Source organism: Rattus norvegicus, chromosome 12 (genome assembly GCF_021556685.1).
Source record: "Rattus norvegicus strain SHRSP/BbbUtx chromosome 12, alternate assembly SHRSP_T2T, whole genome shotgun sequence".
Lineage (NCBI taxonomy): Eukaryota > Metazoa > Chordata > Mammalia > Rodentia > Muridae > Rattus > Rattus norvegicus.
In genome coordinates, this window is record NC_141545.1 from 29241797 (window position 1) to 29252007 (window position 10211).

Here is a 10211-nt window from a genome sequence, read left to right on the forward strand (position 1 = left end):
TGCAGGCACACATGATGGGTTCTCTCTCTCTCTCTCTCTCTCTCTCTCTCTCACGCGCACACACACACACACACACACACACACACACACAGACACAGACATGGACCCCATACACATTCAAACATACACACATACACATGCATTCCACACACATATGAACATAAAAAGAAGAAAAGAGAAGCTGGGTGGTGGTGGCGCACACCTTTAACCCCAGCACCTGGAGGCAGAAGCAGGTGGATCTCTGTGAGTTTGAGTCCAGCCTGGTCTACAGAGTGAGTTCCAGGACAACTAAGGCTATACAGAGAGACCCTCTCTTGAAAAAAATTATTATTGTTGTTGTTGCTGTTGTTGTTGCTGTTGTGTGTGATGGTTACTCTCGGTTGTTAACTTGAAATTAACTAAAAAGCAGAAATGGAGAGTAAGCTTGTGAGAGTTTTGCTTAACTTGAAGTAATCAAGTAACCAAGATCTTTGCAGTAGGGAGATGCACCTTTAATCCACACCTTTTGAGCTAGGAAACAACATACCTTTAATCCAGATTAAATCAATCACTTGAACGGAGAAAACTCACCTCTAACCTGGGTCTGACCTTTTGCTGGGAGCATATATATCCTCCAGTGAGGGACTGGGGGCGTGGCTCAGTGGTAGAGCTCCTGCCTAGAATCCCCCAGTGAGGCACTTAGGCATCGTCCATCCAATGTAAGGCCCTAGGTTCAGTCCCAAAGTCTCTAAGACTATGTCAAAGAGAGTTGCATGTAGATGCAGATGCAGATGTAGATGTAGATGCAGATGCAGATAGAGAGGTTAGTTCTGTAAGTTCTGTTACTCTAGAGAACCCTGACTAATATAATGTGTCTCTGTGTGGATATGTGCAGATACAGTCAAATTCAAGAGAATACAGTGAATCTCTTAGAATTAGAGGTGCAGGTGATTGTGAGCCACCACTGCAGGTGCTGGGGACTGAATTCAGTCCCTTTGGTACACTCTCTTAAGTGCCGAGCCAATCTCTCCCACCCTCATTTCTCGATCTTATTATATCTAATATCCCTATTTTAAAGGTTTACTTTATTTCTATTCATGCACATGTTCATGTATATGTACAGGTGGGTGCTGATGCCCATGCAGCCCAGTAGAGAGCGCTGGATGCCCTGGAGTTGGAGTTACAGGCATCAGTGAGACACTGATCATGAGCGCTGAGGTCCAAACCTGCAAGAACCCCAAGAACTCTTAACTGCGAGCCCTCTACAGGGCCTTCCAGTCATTTTGAGACAGACTCTCACTATGTAGCTCTGGCTGTCCTATGACTTGCTATATAGACCAGGCTGGCCTCGAACTCATAGAAATCTGCCTGTCTTGGCCTCCCAAGCGCTGAGATTAAAGATGTGTACCCCAGTGCCATGCCTGGCTCCCATGGCTGGCTTTCTGAGACAGGGTCTCTCACTCCATAACCCAGGTTGGCCTTGAACTCATGACCTCCTTCTCAGCCATCTGAACGCTGTTGGAATTTTGAATGTGAGCTCCTGTGCCTGGCGAAGTGGATGTTTTTTAATTATAATAAATGCAAATTCCTAAGTTAATTTTACAGTGCTAGTTATCAAGGTCTCGAGCCTTCGAGATCTTTCGTCAATTTATTCTAAAACACCTTCTATTTTGTTTTGGACTCCTCGAATCATCGTCGAAGGACAATTAGGTGTCCATATGGGAAAAGAATGGAAATAGATTCCCACCTCCCACGTAAGCAAAAGCCGTCCCCGGATCAAGAGAGTATGTGTGAAAAAGTAAAGTTGTAAAACTTTCAAAACAAAATGTAGAACAGGGAAGTGGACGTGACCAGAAAAAACAAACACCGTGGTTCAAACGGCCTCTTTAAAAAACTCGTGTGTGTGTGTGTGTGTGTGTGTGTATTATTTTTATCTTACATTTTGTATTATGTTGACATATATATATTTACACACATGCTTAACATTTCTATTACACACATATCCATACGTATATGTATATATGTTTATACATACTTGCAGATATGTGTATATACACATGTATATATGTATATCCATATATGTGCTATATATTTTTTTTATTTTTATATAATTTTTTTGGTTTGTTGGTTGGTTTTTTTTGAAACAAGAGTTCTCTGTGTAACAGAACTCTGGCTGTTTGAAACCCGTTTTGTGGACCAAGTTGGCCTAGAACTCACAGAGATCCTCCTGTCTCTGCCTCCTGAGTGCTAGGATTTGCCTGTGCCACTATGTCCGGCAAACATTCTCTCTACTTTTTATTTATAGGTGCACACGTGTGCATGCTTGTCTGTATGAGCACTGTGATATGCAAGTATCCAGGAAGGCCAACAGGGGGCGTCAGAGCGCCGGGAACTGAGATGTACTGGGAGTTACAGGTGGTTGTGAACCATGATCTGGGTGATGGGAAGGAAACTCAGGTCCCCTGCGAGAGCAGCAAATGCTCCCCCCCACCCCCAACTGAGGACAGAACCCAGGGCCTTGTGCTTTCTAGGCAAGCGCTCTACCACTGAGCTAAATCCCCAACCCAGCAGCAAGTGCTCTTAATCCCCAAGTCATCCTTCCAGTCCCTAGATCTGTTATGAAGCCCTGTATCATAACACAAGATGGGGCACAGAGAGGTAACTCTGCAGTTAAGGTTCTTGCCACCTACCCGCGTGACCGACTCTGATCTCAGAACCTTTGTGGTTGAAGAAAAGTGCCAATAAGTTGTTCTCTAACCATGGCATGCGCATACACACACACACACTCACACACACACACTCACACACACTCACACTCACACACACTCACACACACTCATACACACTCTCACACACACTCATACACACTCACACACATACTCACACACAGTCCCACACACTCACACACTCACATACACTCACACACACTCATATTCACACACACATACACACACTCAGTCACACTCACACACTCACACTCACACACTCAAACACACTCACACACATACTCACACACTCACACACTCACACACACTCACACACACTCTCACACACACTCATACACACTTACACACATACTCACACACAGTCCCACACACTCACACACTCACATACACTCACACACACTCATATTCACACACACTCAGTCACACTCACACACTCACACTCACACACTCAAACACACTCACACACATACTCACACACTCACACACTCACACACACACTCTCACACACACTCATACACACTTACACACATACTCACACACAGTCCCACACACTCACACACTCACATACACTCACACACACTCATATTCACACACATACACACACTCAGTCACACTCACACACTCACACTCACACACTCACACTCACACACTCAAACACACTCACACACTCACATACACTCTCACACACACACACACACTCATGCACATGCACACACAAGAAGGAGAGGGTGTGACATCTGTTCTTGTTTGCAACCTGAATACATCTGGAACGAACTCAAACCCAAAAATGGAGGGTACACCTGTGAGGGACTCCTGCTTGATTTGACGTAGGAAGATCCAATTCTAATCCAGATCTCTGAGGTAAGAACACACACCTTTAATCCAGATGTCCAAGGCAGGAAGACACAACTTTAATGCAGATTTAATCTGCGCCACACCTTCTGTTCGAAGCCTATCTAAGGACCCGGAAGAAGGAAGATTTGCTCTTTGTTTGTTCTTGCCTGGCCGGCTGGTCCATTCCTTCCCAGGCATTGGAGACGTCTTCTTCAGGAATCCAGTGTACACTGAAGACCAGCTGAGACCTCCGGCCTCATGGACTGAGTAACTGCTGCATTCTTGGGCTTTCTGTTCATCTTTAGCCAAAGTCTGATTAGCTGAACAGCAGTCTGTAAGTCATTCTAATAAATCATATATATTCTCTATATTCTGTTACTCTAGAGGACCCTAAGAGAGAGAGAGAATGGTCTTATCTGTCCCCCCATATTTGTATGTTTCTTTCAAACTGAGTTCACGTCAAAGTCCACAATAAAAGGTGGCACTCTGGCCATCACACCTATATTTTAGGTGGCAAAATGAAAAACACGAGAAAAAGAATATTCCAGAGTTCTCACATATAAAACAGTTACATTTTACTGACCAGGAGACGGTCTTCTGTGAACACGCAGATTTGGAAGGCAGACTGTAATCCCAGTATTGGGAGGCTGAGGCAGGAGGATCCAAAGAATTTTTTTTTAACCTGAGCTATGTAAGAAGATTTTTTTTTTAAACAAACAAACAACTCAAGGGGTAGGCCAGGCCTGTTATCTCAGCTACCTAATAATCGGAGGCAGAGAACAGAAAGTTCAAACTAGCATGGACCTCATCTCAAAAATTTTTTACAAGGGGGAGGCTAAGGATATAACTCAGCAATAGAGCCCCTGCCTAGAATCCCCCAGTGAGGGGCTGGGGGCATGGCTCAGTGGTAGAGCCCCTGCCTAGAATCCCCCAGTGAGGGGCTGGGGAGTGGCCCATTGTGTTTAAGACCCTAGGTTCCGTCACCAACACCTTGTTAAAGAGAATTTACATCCTGTTTTTAGGATATTTGAGAGGCAGAAATTTCATGGGGCCTGAGGGATGCTGGGTAACTAAAGAGCAGAGAGGGAGTCTGTATTCAGGGGTCCTATTATCTATTTCAAAACGAGACATTTGGAGATTGCTGCTTCTGTGTGCCCAGATTCCTGTCAGGTCACAGAAGGGACCAGAGAACAGGAAGGAACATTATGGAGGGGTTTTATATGCTTTTGATGACTTCATGGACCAGCTCGGAAAACCAGAGCATCCTGGGAGGAGAGAGTCCATTGCCTGGTAGATTGAGGAGTGAAGCATCTTGGAAAAACTGGAACTCTGGGTAAGATTCCTGTAGGGGGCAGGTTGTGACGCAGACCTGGAGTGCAGAAGTGCAGAAAGGGTTTCTTTATAGCGCAGTTGCCCCACGCAAAAAAAAAAAAAAAAAGATTTATTTACGGTTGTATGTGTATTGCGTGTAATGTGCATGTGTGTGCAGTTGCCAGAGAAAGACAGCAGAGGGCTGGAGCGGGATTAAGAGACAGTTGTTAGCACCCCTACTGGGTGCTGGGAGACAAACTCTACAAGAACAAGAAGCCACTCTAAACCACTGAGCCATCTCCCCAGCCTCTCCACTTTCCCAGACCGTGAGATTTCTAAATCCCAGAACTGTGCACATCTCCTAAGTCACGATACCGCATATGTCCCTCTTGCCCTGTGAATTCACAACGAGGTAAAAGGCCACACACTCGAGTGTTCGATTGATCTCAACAGGTCTCCACCGGTGTCAGAGTTCTGGAACAAAGGGACCATGTTTCTTGCTTGCGGAGCCTGTACTCGAGGAGTGAGGACCACTCTAGGGGGAGGGGTTGGGGGGTATCTGCCTGCCTTCTTTGGTTCCTCGTAAATGTTAATTGGGGGAAATTATGCAAAGACTAGAGATGCTCATTTGCATGTTAACGAGGTAGCTACATTAAAAATAGCAGGAAGAAGAAGTTAACTTTGGGATTGAAGTGAGCCTTCCAGACACGTTCCTGTGGAAGATCCAGGCTCCTGGGACCAGGGTCCTGTCCGTGGGAGAGGAACCCCTTGTTCTAATAGCTTGGGACTTCAGTACAGTCCTGCTCCCTCTAGCTCCTGGGGAGCAACCCTTTGACACACCGAACAAAGATTTTGAAAGTCGCTTCTGACTATGTCTCTCCTCTGCGTGTAACCTACAGGAGTCTCCTGGTCTGTTAGCCACCTCTCCTGACATCCCCAACAATAGCTACTTTTATTCTGTTCACGCAGCCTCGCTCTGACTGCGAGCCTGCCCCACAGAGGCACCCTGGCTGCCTCGATCGACCTGGAGCAAGTGAGATGTCCGGTCTTTCCCACTGAGCCACGGGTGCTTCCTTAGGCCTCTGAGACAAGCTGGTTTGTTTGTTTGTTTGTTTGTTTGTTTTTGTGTTTCTGAGACAGCCCAAGCTGTCCCAAAACTCACTCTGTAGCTCAGGCTGGCCTCTGCCTCCCAAGTGCTGCGATTAAAGGCATGGACCACCACTACCCAGCGACGTGCTAATTTTTAAGTCTTCTTTACTTACTATTTATGTGTTTGTACTGGAGTGTATGTGTATGGACCATGAACATGCAGGAGCTTGTGGAGGTCGAAAGGGAGCGTGTCAGATCCCTTGGAGCTGAAGATGCAGGCGGTGGTGAGCCACCCACTGTGGGCGTTGGGAACCTCGGGGTCCCCCGGAAGAACACTGCATGCTCCAAATGGCTGAGCCATCTCTCCAGTCCTGTCAAGCGGGTATTGAGACAGGGTCCCATATAGCACAGGCTGGCTTTCAACTCCCTGTAGCTGAGGATCGCCTTGAACCTCTAACCTCTCTGCCTCCACTTCCTGAAGTGAGCACAACCATGCTAAATCTACACGGTGCTGAGGTGGAATTTAAGGACTCCTGCAAGCGAATCACACACCCCCCCCCACCCCTTCCAGTGATTATCCAGACTTGGTTTTGTCTCCATGAATCACCCAGGATCGAATGAGGTTCTGGTTACCAACTCTGCTACTGTGGAGAATACTCTAGGGTCTAAAGACTAACGGCGCGGGCTGTGTCTGTGTTCCTGCCAGACGCCCTACCTCACAGAGGTGGTTGAACCAAGCAAAAGAGATGAGACTCTGGGCCCTCCCACCGACCTCCCACCCAGCCCCTCCTTAAAGTCAGCGGGGCAGGGAGGGGGGGTTTGAGGGAGGCAGCGGGGGGGAGGGGGTTAGAGGGAGGTGGGGGGGGAGTTAGAGGGAGGCAGCGGGGCGGGGGAGGGGGTAGAGGGAGACGGGGCGGGGGGGGGGGTTGAGGGAGGCTACTTACAAATTATAAATCAGCGAGTGGTGGTGGCTGCAACTCCACCAGCACTGGGGAGGCAGAGGCAGGTGGATCTCTGTGGGTCCCAGGCCAGCTTGGTCTACAGAGCAAGTTTCGGGACAGCCAGGACTACACAGAGGAACCCTGTCTTGAAGCGACCTCCCGACCCAAACTCAATGAATTATAAAGCAAGGCATGTGCATAGCTTCTCTGGTTCCAATAAACGCCCATTTAGGGGATCAATCACTAGACCTGGCAATTTACAAGGGTTCTGTTTACTCAAGCAGCTAAGAATCTCAATGAGGGCCTAGACAAGGCTGAGGAGAGGCTGCAGGCAGTGCCAGGCACTCAGGAGTAAGTAGGAGGAGGGGGAGGAGAGGGAAGAGAAGGGAGGGGGAGGGGGAGGGGAGGGGGGAGGGAGGACCACAAAACCGCAGTCCTCTCCTGAAGACTCTTGTTTACCCTGTCCAACTCCCAGCCAGGGCCCATGGTCCACGCTTACATCATTGAGTGTCTAATACCCTGTGAGAAAGGCCCTATTTTAATCTATCTTACAACGAGGACAACAGTGGTGCACAGAGAGGTTTTGTAGCTAAACTGGGTCACACAGCCAGAGGGTACCAATCAGTTCTGGGTTGTATGTGCTGTTAGTTAATGTGCCATCTCAGGACAGAGTCTGGCCATCCTCCTGCCTCAGCCATTCCAAGCTTTTCACACCAGCCCTTGCTTTAGTCTGTATTATTTTTGATGTTTTATTGAGACAGGGTGTCATGTCCTCGGGTTGATGTCTAACTTGTTGTGTAGCTAAAAATGACCTTGAACTCCTGCTACCTCCCTGAGTGCTAGGATTACAGGTCTAGGCTACTACTATGCCTGGTTTATAGCCTGTCTTTTTTTAAAATTGAGACAGGGTCTCACTTAGTTCAGGCTGGTCTCAAAACTGACTTTGTAGCCAAGGATGACCCTGAATTTCTGATTGTCTTACCTCCAACTTCTGAGTACTAGGACTGTCAGTTTGCTTCACCATGCCTGGTTTATGCCATACTGGGGCTACAGGATGCAGGGCTTCATGAATTCTAGGCAAGCACTTTGCCAACTAAGTGGACTCCCCAGTCTCGTGACTGCTTCCTCCACACCAGACTAAGGAGAGAGAAGGTGAAGGAGCCCCAATGGGGTGGGGATTCTGGGTCCCTGTCCCTTTTCTCCTCCCTTTGTTTACCCATCTTCCCCAGACCCTCTGCAGCTCAGCCGACACTCCTCCTCAGCCCGGCAGGCAGTCGACCTGAGTCCTCAGTAGAATTAAAATAGACCTGACCTAAATTCAAGCACAATGCCTCCGCTGAAACAGGGCTGCATCCTCCTGGCTAAGAGAAGAAAAGGCACTTTAAGATTGGCTTTCAGAGGATCTTAGATCTCCAGGTAGAGACCAGCCTGACCCAGACCTGGAACGCTGACCATCCATAAGTGGGGCAGGAAGTGTGGCTCAGTTGGTAAGGCACCTGCGTAGCATGTGCGAGGTTCCGAGATCCTTCCCAGCACTGTCCCAGCTCCTCACTGAAGAAGGGTAGAGGCCTAGGGCTTTATGGCAGCACTCTGGAGAGAAAGGCAGACAGATCTGAGTTCAAGGCCAGCCTGGTCTATATAGTGAGGTCTTTGTCAAAAAAAAAACAAAAACAAAAACTAACAAAACCCACCAAAGATTACTAGAAAACCAGGCATGATGGTTCACATCTGTAGTCCTAGGACTTGAAAGGCAGACTGAGGAAAATTAAATTAAGAGTCCAAGGCTATCTTTGGCTATCTAGTAATTTTGAACCTGGGCTACCTAGTGAGATCCTAACTCAAAACAACAGAATGAAACGACCACCAGGGTGTCAGTGGCAGTGTACTGTCCTACCATACGTGAAGCTGTGTGTGGGGTTCATCTCCAGAACCACAAAAAATAAAATAAGGGGGGTCTCCAAACCGTGGAGCAGACGGAACCCTCAGATACTCCTCAGGCAGGTCTCGCTGACTAGCTTCTCTGTCAGTTAAGAGTCTCTCCCAGCTTCATGTCCCCAGATGCAAGATAGGGACGTTGCTGCGTGCGTGCGGTGTTGTCTACCTCAGTCTTGGGAGGCCGGGGCAGAAGGGTTGTCTGGAGTTCAAGGCCAGCCTGGGCTGCAGCAAGAGACTCTGTGGCAACAAGCAAACAAAACCAGCTCTGGAGACGACCCAGTGCAATGGTTAAGGGTACCGTCTGCTCTTTGTAGATAGAGAACCTGTATTTGGTTCCCAGCACCTACCTTAGGTGACTCGCTAGCAGGGCTAACTCCAGATTCGGGGAATTTGACACCCTGTTCTTGTCTCTAAGGGCACCTGCATTCATATGCACAAATCCACACACAGACACACATAATAGAACGAAACAAACAAACAGATCGGCAGCTTTCTGGAACTTGCGGAGGGTCCTGGTTGGGAGAAGGGATGGGGACGCATGCCTCCTCGCTCCCCTCCTCCCTCCCTCAGTGGCAACCCCATCCCCCTGCTGTCCCTCAAGCTCCAGGAAGCAGGGTCTCACGCTTGGTTCTATCACAATATTTACCAACAGCGCTGCAATTGAGCCAGACGGCTTGGCAATTATAATCACGTTATCATTATTGCTGATAATTTTGATCATAAGCATAAATTATAAACAGGAGCAGGGCCCAGCGGGTGGGACATTGCACCTCAGGGAGGGAGTGTGGGGCAGCCTCTCTCACCCTACTCCTCTCCTGGCCAAGTGTCCCTCCCCTTCCTGAGGCCTGACCTAAGAGATATTGGTGACCCCACGTAAGCTTTTCCAGGCAGGGTCCCTGGGCTAACCCGACTGTCTTCTGCGAAGCCTCCTCATTCTGCCTCACGCTGCCGCACACAAACTATTAAGGTGCAATTACGAAGGAGCCCCGGCGCTCCAAATTGATCTCTCAGTAACGCCACAGCTGCAACCATGGAGACGGGCCGAGTCAATTACATGCCTGGCTCTGTTCTTCAAAGATTCCAGAGGAGGAGCGGCAACGGAGGCGGGGGCAGGGGGTGAGGAGAGGTAGAAAGGGAACCAGGGCTAAGGAGACACCCAGAGACAGAGGAAGACAGAAACGGAGAAATTGTGTACCTCTCAGAGATGCCTTAGGAGAGGCAGAGACCATGAGATAGAGAGAGATCTTGAGACAGAGAGAAGCAACCAGTGCAGGGTAAGCTGAGAGACACTGGGGTGAACAAGCAGGACAGTGTTCACTTTAATCCCAGCAACGGGAAGGCAGAGACAAGAGGATTAGTAGTTTGGGGGCAGCCTGGGATGCATAGCAACTTGAGG

General features: G+C 48.4%; 1 long non-coding RNA gene across 1 annotated transcript; it reads right to left on the reverse strand.

The window, feature by feature from the left end:
- Nucleotides 1-3595: 3595 nt before the first annotated feature.
- On the reverse strand, nt 3596-9845 carry LOC148002289 (uncharacterized). The gene is made up of 7 exons (XR_015634949.1): nt 9722-9845; nt 8982-9052; nt 8333-8470; nt 8193-8241; nt 7863-8017; nt 6113-6310; nt 3596-5324 (listed from the first exon to the last, which is right to left on the reverse strand). It is a non-coding gene; the product is annotated as an uncharacterized LOC148002289 (long non-coding RNA).
- Between the last annotated feature and the right edge of the window lie 366 nt (nt 9846-10211).